General features: G+C 41.7%; 1 protein-coding gene across 4 annotated transcripts in view; it reads right to left on the reverse strand.

The window, feature by feature from the left end:
• Window positions 1-13,262, reverse strand: part of LOC143040014 (uncharacterized) — an 88,100-nt gene that overhangs the window by 35,748 nt on the left and 39,090 nt on the right. The window contains exon 1 of one of the 4 annotated variants that reach the window (XM_076210547.1): window positions 5,501-5,694. The exons of the other annotated variants lie outside the window; for them this stretch is intronic. The gene's annotated coding sequence lies outside the window, so the exon portion shown is untranslated. Of the gene's footprint in view, window positions 1-5,500; window positions 5,695-13,262 lie in introns of those variants that run through there. 4 annotated transcript variants of the gene reach the window in all.

Here is a 13,262-nt window from a genome sequence, read left to right on the forward strand (position 1 = left end):
AGTATGTGTGTATGTGTGCGTGCGTGCGTGTACGAGTGAGTGTGTGTGCGTGCGTGCGTGTGCGTGTGTGTGTGTATGTGTGCTTTTGTCAGTAAAATTAAAAACATGAACAAAGAAAATTATCTCTATCACCTGGCTACCCCCGAAGTCAGTGGGGGAGACTGTGATAGAAGGAGAGGGAGATAAAGGGAGAAAGGGAGAGGAAGAGAGAGAGAGAGAGAGAGAGCTAGTTCAGTCTCTGAACTGTCGGGGTCATCGTCTAGGTTCTTGGAAGAACTTGAAATTAAAATGTATGGGATGCGGTTACCAAAACTAGGCTGACCATATATAGTATATCCAACACACCTAAAAGGAAGTCCGACCTATGATGTAAAGTTCTTCTCTCTCTCTCGCTCTCTCTCTCTCTCTCTCTCTCTCTCTCTCTCTCTCTCAGAGAACGGGTTTGATGAGAATACAGGGATGCAGGTCCCGGGAGTGGGGGGGGGGGGGCAAGGTCACTTTTGTGAAGCTGTAGTTGGATGTAGAGGAGGAGGAAGAGGTGGAGGAGGAGGTAAAGTAGGCTGCAGAGAGGCAGATGCCGGAACCTGTGTTTGGTTGTTATTCCTCTGAAGACTGAAGATAGCTGGAGAGCTTTTTTTTTTTTTTTTAAGGGGGGAGGGGGAGACGTCGAGCGTGCACGTCCATACGTCACTGTCCATTCTGATGACAGGATGCCTCCTCCCACATCCTTCCAAAACCTCACCTTGGCACACCACCGGACGCTGCGAGCATTGTCTGCTAAGGATGTGGCCAAAAAAAAAAAAAAAAAAAAAAAAAAATCAGTGCGCATTCAGCGGAAGTGTGCTGGCCTGATATATATTTATTCATAGTCAGACATGCTTCCATTGAGACACTTATTCACACTCAAAACCGCGCGCGCACATACACGAATGTGTATATGAATATATATGTGTCTGTGTGTGTGTGAGTGTGTGTGTGGTCAGATGGTTAGGGAGGAGATTGTTACATTTCAACATGTTTTAATTCCAATGAATATGTCTTTATATACCCAGGCTGAGGGCGGGGGACAGTGATGATTCTTCATTCACAGGGAGCTAAGACGAAAGGGTTGGGATGGTTTGTAAGTGGCTGCGTCCCTTGGCTGGCTACCTCCTTTTAAAGGAGGAAGAAGATTTTTTGTATATGAGTATAGATAGATTGATAGATTTTTGTTTACTGTATGTTTGTGTGTGCCTTGTTGTTTGGGAGTGAAGTGGGATGTAGTGGCGTTGTTGAAAAAATCTTGAAGCTCTTCTTCTGTTAGGTTACACTGCTGTTTTTTTCCATATTTCTTATATATTTATTTTATATGATTTATTTTATTTGTTTATTCATTTATTTCATATTTGGCCTTGCTCTATTTGGGGTTTCTCACTTCCCACTGCGTGTGAGTGTGATTTTTTTCAGAATGACTTTCTAAGAGCTTTGCCTCAGGACTTTGGCTCCCAACTTTTCGAAATGCCACATCTTTTAAACTTTGTGTTGTAATGGTCCTTGCTTCTTCGTCTTGGAGTGTCCTTTAACTTTGTACAATAGGCGATTAAAACAGCGAAGTAAGGTTTTTGTTTTCTTTCTTCACTATTCCTTTGGTTGAAAAAGAAAGAAAAATATTGGAAAGGGGTGTCACCACAGTGCCTTCTCCTCTCATGACAAAAGAACAACAACAACAAGGGCAACAACAGCAACAATATCATGAACAACAACAACAACCGCGTCACGTTTGCACGACGAGAAATCGAAAACATCCTTGGATCTACTCGAGATCCCTGAGGGACTCCGCGCTTAGACGCGTGAACATGACGTCACGCTCTGCGTCCCGCGGCGACGTCGGGCGGCCTCGGGCGCGGCGAGGGGCGACCAGCGCCCTTTAGGGCAACTGTCGCTCTCTGGGGTTACGGGAGCATTGTGGGATGAGAGGTGGAGGGGTAGTGGGGGTGGGTGGTGGAGGAACAGCCAAGTCGATGAATGAGTCTGTGCCTGGCACATAGAAACAGTCCCACGCTTATCCATCACAAACAGCAATACGTTCACAAACAAAAGTGACTTTCTTCATGGAGAGATCTTTAGGAGGACCTGAGGACCATTGCCGACCGCTGTGGGGCCGCGGGTGTCCGATCAGTGTAGCTTGAGGCAACAGCTTCAATTGAACAGTTAAACCATGGCGACATAATCTGTTCAATTGAGGAACGACTTCTGAACTTTTGGGGTTATCGGGTGCGTGAGCTCACGAAATTTTAGAACCGTACAGGGTGTCCAAAAAAAAAAGGTCCTAACACATTGAAATGTTTCTTAACGTTGCTGAACCCATTGGTCAGCTGTACCAACGGTGTCTAGAAAATGGTGGTCATCAATTTGGGGAAAAAAGAAGTCTGTTCCCCCAAGTCTTGTCCCCTTTGCGTGTTCGCAAATGTTAGAACTGATGACCATTTTCAAGATGTAGCTGGTAATGCAGACCAAGAGATTCGACCACTTTACGAAGCATTGCGAAGAGTACGCTTTTGTATATAGCCTCGCGTCGCCCAACTCTTCGGACGCTCTTTGTCAAAGTGTGAGATCAAAATAGTAATAGGGTGAGGCGGAGGCTATAAGATCCTTTCTTAAAATAAACAAACAAAATAAATACGAAAAAGAAGAAGAGTAAAATAAATAGATAAATAAAATGCAATATGCGTTCTTCTAAAACTATATATATATACACAAACACACACACACACACACACACACACACACACACACACACATATATACACACACACATATATATATATATATATATATATATATATATATATATATATATATATATATATATATATACTTTTTCGGAAATAAAATGGTTGTGATTGGTGAGTCAAATCCAGTGACAGTATTACTGTCTCTCTCACTATCCGCTGCGGGAGCAAGTCTTGCTGGCGCAAAAAACAGCGCAGCAGCAGCGGCAACATTGACCACTGAACGTCAATGGTCGTTTTCTTATTTTCTTTTGAGCGTCGCTTACCTACCCTCGCCAGGTGGTTGTTGTTGTTGCTGCTGTTATTGTTACAGTCTGTGGTTTACTGATGCTGTTATCTTTGTGCACAATCTCACTCCGGCCCTTCGGCAGGGAGCTCCTGAATTGATGGTCGGTTCCCCAAATGAAACTCGGACAATTCTGATAGAATCGCTATAGAATACTTCATATATACTTCATATGTAGAACACTTCATATATGAATGAACACATATTTGTCCATGTAAATACACATATAATCGAAAATATACATAAACGCTTCTCATATTCATATATGAAAGGCCACAGGGGCACCTAAATTATCTACCTACCTACCTACTTACATATCTGTCTACTGTCCCTGCTACGCATCTACCTACACCAACTTACCCGCCCAGTATCAATGTCCGCATGACCATATATATAAAAGGTTGTGTACATAACCCTGTCTCCAGGCTTACTCCGCTTAGTCACCCACCTACCATCCTCCTAACCTACCTTCCTTCTTTCCTTCCCGTGGCTCAAGCCCGTATATGTGCATATGTTATGTACATTTGGGCACAAACAAGAAATAGTGACCTGAAATTCCATAGAGTGTGCGTGCGTATGTATGCTTTCATGTGTGTGTGTGTAATGATAATGATGATAATAATAGGTTTCTTGAGTTAACAGTGATACAGAAATGCACTGACAATACTCAATTTGTGCTAATTTGAGGACTGGTTTAATTTGACTGATAAATGTACTCAGGGGTCCTATGTTTCTAAGTCAACAGGATGACGATGTGTTTATTGTGACCGAGAGGAAAAGAAGAGTGTGTATTTACCTAGTTGTATCTTACGGGAAGGGGAGCTACGCTCGTGGTGTCCCGTCTATGTATCTCGCCATGTCTAATTTGATCTTAAATTCGTGTATTATTTTTTGCACACACTCTTGTTTCGTCTAATTTGTTCCATACATTCTCCATTCTGTGGGAAAAGATGTTCTTTTTCAGGTCTCTTCTATAGCTGTCCTTCTTTATCTTCCTACCATGTCCCCTTGTATTTCTTTTATCCTAATTTAGTAAGTCTTCTCTATCAAGGACTTCCATACCACTCATGATTCTGTAAATGGTCAACAAGTCACCTCTTTCTTTCCTTTGTTCCAGAGTCGCGCGCGCGTGTGTGTGCGTGTGCGAGCGCGTGTATGTGTTTTTACGTATGTGATTGTACATTCTTGTTCATGCACATTGCCTGTGTGCCGTATGTGTCTCTATAAAATTGCATGTCACGCGGAGACATGCATGGGAGTGACGTTGCCGTACCGTAGCGTGAATCCTGTCTTTCTTATTCCGTCAGACGTCACAAAAACAAAAATTTTGTGAAAAAATACACAAGTATATGTATATATGAATACATGTATATATTAGTACTTTATAGATGTGTGAATGTGGTATGCGTGGGTATATATATATATGTATGTATATATATATATATATATATATATATATATATATATCCCTGGTGAGAAATGTAGTAACACATTTGTAAATCACAACTAACACCACAGTCGGACGAAAGAAAGAGTTGAGTAAGCGAAACTATATATTTCGATTGCCGACTGTGGTGTTAGTTGTGATATATATATATATATATATATATATATATATATATATATATATATATATATACACATACAGTATGTACACTGAATGGTTCCCAGTGATCAATTAATATCTTTTTTCAACCACAAATCACTTTTAATTCCATGTCATCGCAGTCGAGACTGAAGAATCGCTCGATGAAGACATCGGTTGGAAATTGAAACGTAGACGAGCCGAGGATTCGAACCCAGCTAACCCGTAACAAAGTTACAGTGACTTAAACCTATGCGCTATCAAGATCTCTCTGTGGTTGAAAAAAGATATATATATATATATATATATATATATATATATATATATATATATATATATATATATATATATTAATAAGTTTCTTTCGTATATTCTCTATACGACGTACAGTTGACTTATCTTGTTCAGTAAGTTTGTCCAGTAATTCTCTAATTGTGGCCGACGTTTCGGAACAAGACAGTTCCGAAACGTCGGACACAATTAGAGAATTACTGGACAAACTTGTTGAACAAGATAAGTCAACTGTGCGTCGTAAAGAGAATATACGGAAGAAACTTATCAAATCAAAAATGAATCTTCAATATCTTTCAACCTCGTTTGCCTAAAAGAAGATATTCTACCTGGCTACACCAATATATATATATATATATATATATATATATATATATATATATATATGTATGTATGTATGTATCTGTATGTATGTATGTAGATTACTGATTAAACTGTTCAACATTTGTGAAGAAACTCTTACACTATTGAATAACACGGAGTGTGGTACAGCACTGAAAAACTAACATTTGTCTAAGAAAACAGTGCTTAGATCTAACTGAGTACTGTTTTGAATAACTAGTTTACCTTATGGAGATCGGCGAATGATCCTATAGTATCCTAAAACTGTAGAATTCGGGGAACTATAGAAATGCGGCTTCAGTCAGCGAACTTATACAATGAAATGGCCGGCTCATTGACGGTGGTCACCTTATATCTTGTCCCTTTATCTTCCGCAAACATTTGATTTGATAAGTCAAATCTTTTATCTGAAACTTTCACTTCCTGGGCGGTTTTGTTTGCTTATTTGTACTCCTGTGAGTCAATTCCTTCACTCCGCAGGTCGAGTAAGACAACCTATGCCCTCTGTGCTGGGACTACCTGGGTAAATTGAAGTCGCAGTATTCGAGCTCGGGTCTGCCTCGTTGTTCTCCGTAACATCAAACCGCACACAAAATGGCTTTATCGATATTCACGAAACACGTTTTCTTTTTTATCCAAACACCGTAATGTCACGTGAAATTATCAATGGGTTTAGATTATTATGAATGTTATGTTTAGGTGAATTTCAGTAACGCGATACGTGACACCATGTCACCAGTGGCAACGTCCAATCACTATGGCGCCCCAACGCCAACTGTCTCTGCCCCCCCTGTGTCGCTCCACGGGGCGACATTTCGCAACGTTCGAACCTCACCCACGCGAACTCTTTTACACCCATATCTCCCAAATACCTCATAAAAATCGTGATTGCCTCAAATAAATACCATCTACCCAGAAACGGTGGAGATAGGTCTGGAGTCTGCCTGGGTGGTTTTAGTGTGTCGTTGGGGGTGACCTACTATGCTGTGGAAGGAATGTGACCTCTGGTTTCTCTTGTCATGATGCTGGCCCCCATTGGTGAATTGATGGAACCCTGGTGTGTAAATTTATGTGCACACGTACGCTCACTCATCTCCTCGTTCCTGTGTCATTTACAACGTTGTCAGACGTTATAGAAGGAAAATCACGGTGTCACTGCATCACCATTCTGTCACGTCCAGATGCAAAGTAATTTGATAGCTTTTTGTGTGAGTACAAGTGAGACTGCACTTTTGTACCTCATATTTTGAGCAACATGTCTTCTGACTATGAAATGTAACGAAGCGTGTCATTGAAAAAGAAAGAAAAAAGTTCCATAAAGAACGCATTTCCTAGTGATTTAATTAACGACATTGTGTGTATATATATATATATATATATATATGTAAATATGTATATATATATATGTTTATACATATATATGTATGTTTATATATATATGTATATATATATGTTTATAAATATATATATGTTTATATATATATATACATATATATATATATATATATATGTGTGTGTGTGTGTGTGTGTGTGTGTATGTATATGTATATATTATATATGTATATAGTGTGTGTGTATTGGGTTAGGAATGGTAATGTGATTTTCTGTGACAAATTACGAATGTAACATTGGATCACCTGTACGGGCGTATCGTTCCCACCCATACTACGCCCGCGTGGCCTTGGGCGGGGGGGGGGGAAGGGAGTAGGTTGGGTGAGTGTTTAACATACAAAGCCTGCTTGTTGTCCTTGGAGAAAGTTGACGTTTCTTCATTGGTATAGGATCAGATGTCACCCTCAACTACCCCCCCTTTCCCCCCTCATCCCCCTTCACCTCTGGTATGAAATTGTCAGTTACTGACAGAAATGTCGGAAGGAAGCCAAGAAGACTATGTTATGCCCATCGGCAGGTGATTTTATTCAGTGGAAAGGGGATATAACGTCATTCGCATGCCCCGCTTCCCATGTATGTGGTATGAATACAGGGTGTCCAAAAATATACTCACTCTCTGAAACATATCGCAGCGTTGTGAAATCTATTGGTCGATGTTATCAGTTGTATCTGGAAAACTTTGGTCATCGGTTCTAACATTTGCAAACACGCAGGAGTGACTAGGCTAGACTAGGTTGGGGGGGAGACTAATCTTTATAATTGTTTTAAATTGATGACTACCATTTTTCGGACACAACTGATAACGCTAACCAAAGGATTTGGCAACCTTACGAAACATTTCAAAGCGTGAGTACCATTTTATGGGACACCCTATATGTATAGATTTTGGCGTGGCCGGCTATACCGGAAAGGGATGGGGGGTGGGGTGGGGTTACGCAAGGTAACTGCCTTTCTCTCTCTCTGTCTCTCTCTCTCTCTCTCTCTCTCTCTCTCTTTCTCTCTCTCTCTCTATTTCGTATTGTTTCTAATTGATAGTGTGGCTTGAATGGGAGAAATAATATTTCTTGATACAATAGGTTCCGTTTCTCACAAACGGCTCGTTGATTGCGGGCATGCCCATGACACTTTCTTGTTTTCTTGTTGCCATGAAATTAGATTTAGTTAATTGGATCTCTGACCTCTTGAGGTTAATGGGATGGTTACTGTACTCCAGGTTAACCCGTGCGCTATCAAAAATTAATAGAATCGCCTGGTGTCGGTATGGAATGAGACCTTGGTTCCTCCGTGGTACCGATAAAAGAAATGGAAATATGGGAATGTTGGTATGTACAGTTGGCAAGATTTGCATATGGTCCACCCATTGATGAGGTGTTTATGTGGTAGATAGGCGTTGTTGACACATTAGCAATATTACATGCATAGGTGGATCACAGTCAGGTGGACCACGCTTTAGTGGACTAGGCAGAAGTTTTGGCAACTGTACCCACTCCGAATGACGTCACGACGCCCCGACGAGACACGGACCACAGTCCGGTGGACCACGCTGAAGTGGACCAGGTAGAAGTTTTGCCAACTGTACCCACTCCGAATGTCACGACGCTGCGACGAGATACGATACACCTCTCAATGTCAACTCGTAAGGGAACTCGTTTAAATGAACCAGGAGTTGTCTGTGTCACGTATGGGGAAGACAGAACCTCATAGGTGTTGTGTTCTGTATCGTTATGCAATGCGTGGGAACCAGGGAGAAGCGATAAGAGTAGACCGATGTTGGGTTACTTGCCTGAAGTCAAAATCGATGTAACACGAGATCATGGAATGCGGATATGTGACACAGAGCCAAGACACTCTAGATGATTCGGAATCAGTGAATGGAAAAGAATAAATGAACTTTTAGATTTATGATTGTCTTTGTGTTTGTGTATGTGCGCGTGTACAGTATTGTGTGTGTGACTCATCACGTGTTGGACTCGTGATCGACAACTACTACCCTCCCGGAAGACGACTCAGAGCTCATATATGGACCGATGTATGGGTAATGCTATGACCTTACACATAGATACAACTTGCTCTCAAGAGTTTTAGAGTGTCGGCTCGCACTGTAGTGATCCTAAAATATTCAACCCTGGGCGGACTCGAACTGTGTGTGTGTGCGCGCGCGTGCGTGCCCGCATGCACACAAGAGGCCTTCAAGGTCATCCATGTTTACATAGCATCGGCCGTGGGTGGTCACTTTGGCGAGGGGGCATGGCGCAGTGATCATTGTATCCTAATGGCGATGTGAGTCCTGATCTCTATCGACAGATAATTTCATTAGGGTGAAGGGGAAGACGAGCCCCGAGGATAAGGGGCAGAGGCAATATCAGGCCGTTTCATCGTAGTACCCATATCTATGTAGTGCTTTTCATTAGCCCCGTTGAAGTCACCTCAGTACTGAATAGAATCGTTAAGAATCCACTCATTATCACTATTTTTTATTTGGGAACCCTCCTTCCCAAATAAGAATCGACAATTTAGGCCACAGTGGTGAGGGGGGAGTTGGGGGGGGGGGAAGGGAAGGGGCGAGAAACACTTCCAGAATCTCGGGGGAAGGTTAATACGGCCTATTCTGTGTCGCTGGAATCATGATTTGTCTTGGCTGCGGCGCTGATAAATTGGTCTTTCAGCTTCGACCTCCGCCTCGACTCTGGCGCCGGCGCCGAGGGAAACAATGGGCGAGTCGAGGTGTTTCGGGCCGCCGGAACCTTTGTGAATCATAAAGCTTACAAAGGTTTACCGTGGGGGGGGGGGGGCTACGGTCAGTTTTCATAACGGAGGGAAGGTCTTTTTAAAATAAATAAAATCGCTTGGCGGTAACCAGGATAAAGTCCTGAAGTAAGTCTAGATATCGCTATAAGACATAGACGGTTTGTTATGGGTTGTTTGAGTAAGGAATGCTCAGTCTTCAGTAGCAAGAGTCGAGTCGTTCCTCTTATCTGACTAAATTCGTTTCGCGTTAGCTGTGACGAAATCGTTACATCTGCTTAATCGACATTGGATGCCGTAAAGAGTCAAGGTCGCGTTCTGCACATGCCTCTAGCATGTGACTAGCTTGAAGAAAACATCGGCCCGGTGTGGACGCTCCCGGGGACTCCTTCCGTCGCGTTGGTAACATGTTTGCGACAAGTGAGGACGCGACCCGACATAATCGACACGGTAATACATCTCAAAGTTTTCTTTTTCCTGTGTGTTTGTGTTTGTGTGTTTATGTATGTTTTCACATGCATATTTGTGCCGACAATATACTTATATACTTACATGTGATATATGTGCGTATGCATATACACACGGAAGTTGATGTGCACATTTTCTTAGCAAGTTTGTTTTAGAAGAATAATGTCATAAATCAAGATAATAGATGGCATCGTCTGACCACAAGCGCATCAAAGAAGAACAGATAGTCCAGGAAGTTTCTGAAACTGAGTAGCGCACACATGATATAAAACACTGCTGTCCTGCAAGGGTGGGCTTTTTGGGCTACCACAAAAGAATTGTCTCTTTTATGTAGGTTTAAGAAGGAAATAGGCAAGAACTGGTTTACCAACAGAGTGATGAGCGCTGAAACAATTGGTTATTTTAAGAGATGATTAGATAACTTTATGGATAGGGATGGTGGTAAGGGACACGGAACTGCCTAGTTTAGGCCTTATGGTCTCTTGCAGTATCCTCCATTCTTATGCACATGGCTTCAAACATGGGAATGTGTGTATGAGGTAGGCTATTTTTGGAGATTTTAAATATACTTATATACTTACATGTATTTACATGTATATACTTACATATATTCATAGTATGAAGGATGGGGGACGGGGGCTTTGGGGAAGAGGGGAATGTCTGTTGAGGAAGGAAGGGAGAGGACGGAAGACAGAGGTGAGTGGAGAATGGTTGTATATGGATGATGTTGTGACTGCATGAGGAGGAATGGGCGGGGGGGGGGTGGGGGGGGTAGTATGTGTGAGTAAATTTTGACGCAGCCCGAAGGGATTTCTCCCCGTCCTCGCCTTATATGCAAAGGGGGACGGAAAGGGGGGGTCGCCGATTAAATGAAGCGGCCTTGCTGTGGATGTACTGTGTCTTGCGACACTGCTTCTGACCCAGGGCGGTGGGCAGGGTGCAGGGATGACCCGTCATCCAGGAGGTGCTCAGATGAGAGGAAGGGTGGGAGGGGTGTGGAGTGTATTTAGGGATGAAATGGGTGGGAGTGTTTTTATGCCTTTCCCTTTTTGGCTACCTCCCTTGGAAGGGGGAAAAAGCCTTGGTATATGTATGTATGTATGAAAGTATGTATACTGTATATGAAGATACATGTGTGTGTGTGTGTTTTCACGCGTGCACTACAAGACTTTCACATCACCTTGATTTTTTTTTTTAATTCCCACAGGAGAAAAGAAAAATTCCTTTGTACTGCACGAAAGAGCTTAATGTCTCAGTATCCTTGTGTGTGTGTACATGTTCAGAGTTTGAAGCTTCATTAGGTGTTCATCATGTGTGAAAGAATAATTCACTCACATTCTAAGATATGTTCTTGTTCACGACAGGCATCTCTATCGACTTGAGTTCTTGCAAAATAATTCTGACAGGAAAAAAATAATCGTCTTAAACGTGCGTCTCACACCAGGAGATGAATCATTATGATGAACTGTTAAGTACAGGTTAGGGAAATGAGGAAAAGATACAGTGACAGATAATTGTTTCTCATCTTAGACAAAAAAAAAAAGATTTCTTAACAGGTTGTAAACTTATACAGGAAAAAAGATGAAGTCGTGAGATTGAGGTCATGGTAGCAGGGGGGCCCCTATAGGTCAACCGGTTACTTGGATTAAGGTTCACGTTTCATCGTGTAAAAGTAATTTTACTGTACTACGATGTGATTCGAACTGCTGGACAAAAATATAATAATATAAATAAAATAATAAAAAATAAAATGAATAAATAAAAGTGTAACTTTCTTAAGAACTGATTTGTATAAACATTATTATCATATTTATATTATATTCATTTTAGATGGATCACTGCCAATCTGGGTGTGCATAAGCACGTGCACATATATACTTATCTGTATTGTATTATTCAAAAGTGACCCTGTGTGTCTGTTTATAGTGGGTATATATAAGTTTCGCTTTTATACATCTTCATGCATGGCTGTGCATTGAGTATCTGCGTATACATATATTTGTGTCTATATTTATATTTGCCTTTGTTTATATTTGTGAACGCTCATAAGCTCATTTTTACATGTAACAATGTATTAATCCATGACTCTTCACCTCTGCTTGTTTCCCACGCCTCCCAATTCACCTTCCCACAATTTAAGTCCCCCACCAATATTATAGAGTAGCTATGTCTAGCAAATCTCTTGGTCTTCCATGTTCTTGTCTTAGTGTAGCATAACCAACCCAAGGACTTGGTACATTCGAGAAGGCTAGAGAGAAAGAGAGAGAGAGAGAGAGAGAGAGCGTGGGCATATGATTCTGCTAAAACGTAAACCCACGCGCATACTAATAAGCACATAGTGCCGTGGTTCTCTTCATGTAGCGCGACGCCCTACGGAACCATATAAGAAGCTCAACATAACATTGAAGCATTTCCTTCAAGTGACGTAAGATCCCACACAGTGTGTTTTCAGGATAAAGATTCTGAATGTTTTAAAGTGCTGCCAGAGTGTTCATGGTGTGTTTCATCATCATTGATGAAAAATTAGGGTTTAAGGTTACAAATACATAGTATTATGTTTACATGAATATACATATGCGCTGTGCATGCGTACGTTTACGCCCACGCGCATACACACGCACACACACGTGTGTGTTTGATTTATAAACATATATGTATATATACATGAATACTGTATAGACATGTATATATACACGTAAATGTTTGTGTGTGTGCGTATTCTGTATTCCAATTTATGTTTGCATGTGTAAATGTGGGAATGCGTGGGCATGATTATATTCGCATGCATATACCGATGTATAATCTTGAAATTTTTATTCATGTTCGGAAATCATGTCTGAACGTCTCAACCTTGTGATTTTTTTTTTTTTTTTTTTTTTTTTTTTTTTGCCAGGGTATCAACGTATGTAAAGAGGAATACTTTTTACTGTAGAAGCGCAACTCTCATCCTTTGGTTCCTATTCCATGTTTGCCTTTCATCTCACGTTTTTACAGGTATGGCTAGGTAAACCTATGGAGGCGTGCTGGTCTCGCATTCGCTTAGTTCGAATCCCGCAATTCTCTCCGATCCCTAGCAGTGGCTGTTTGTTAGCTACCCCAAGAGTCCCTATAACACATAATAGGGCAAAGGTGACGGCTTCGGCCGCAGTTACTCAGCACCTACTGACGTAGGCTCCTCACCGTCCTCTCATTTTGCGGAAAAAGGGGACTTCTGGGGTCACGGTCGTGGCTTGAGGTACAGAACTGGGGGTTCGCGGAGCAGAACAGGTTGGCCTTAGTAGCTCTTACTAAGGCCGAGGCCAGGGGGTCTTCCTTCTCCTTCTCGCCGCCTCAGCTTCCTGGAAGACGTCACCGTCCTCCACCTTTGTTCATGGACTTGGAG

Source organism: Oratosquilla oratoria, chromosome 27 (genome assembly GCF_046742065.1).
Source record: "Oratosquilla oratoria isolate Oo_2021 chromosome 27, ASM4674206v1, whole genome shotgun sequence".
Lineage (NCBI taxonomy): Eukaryota > Metazoa > Arthropoda > Malacostraca > Stomatopoda > Squillidae > Oratosquilla > Oratosquilla oratoria.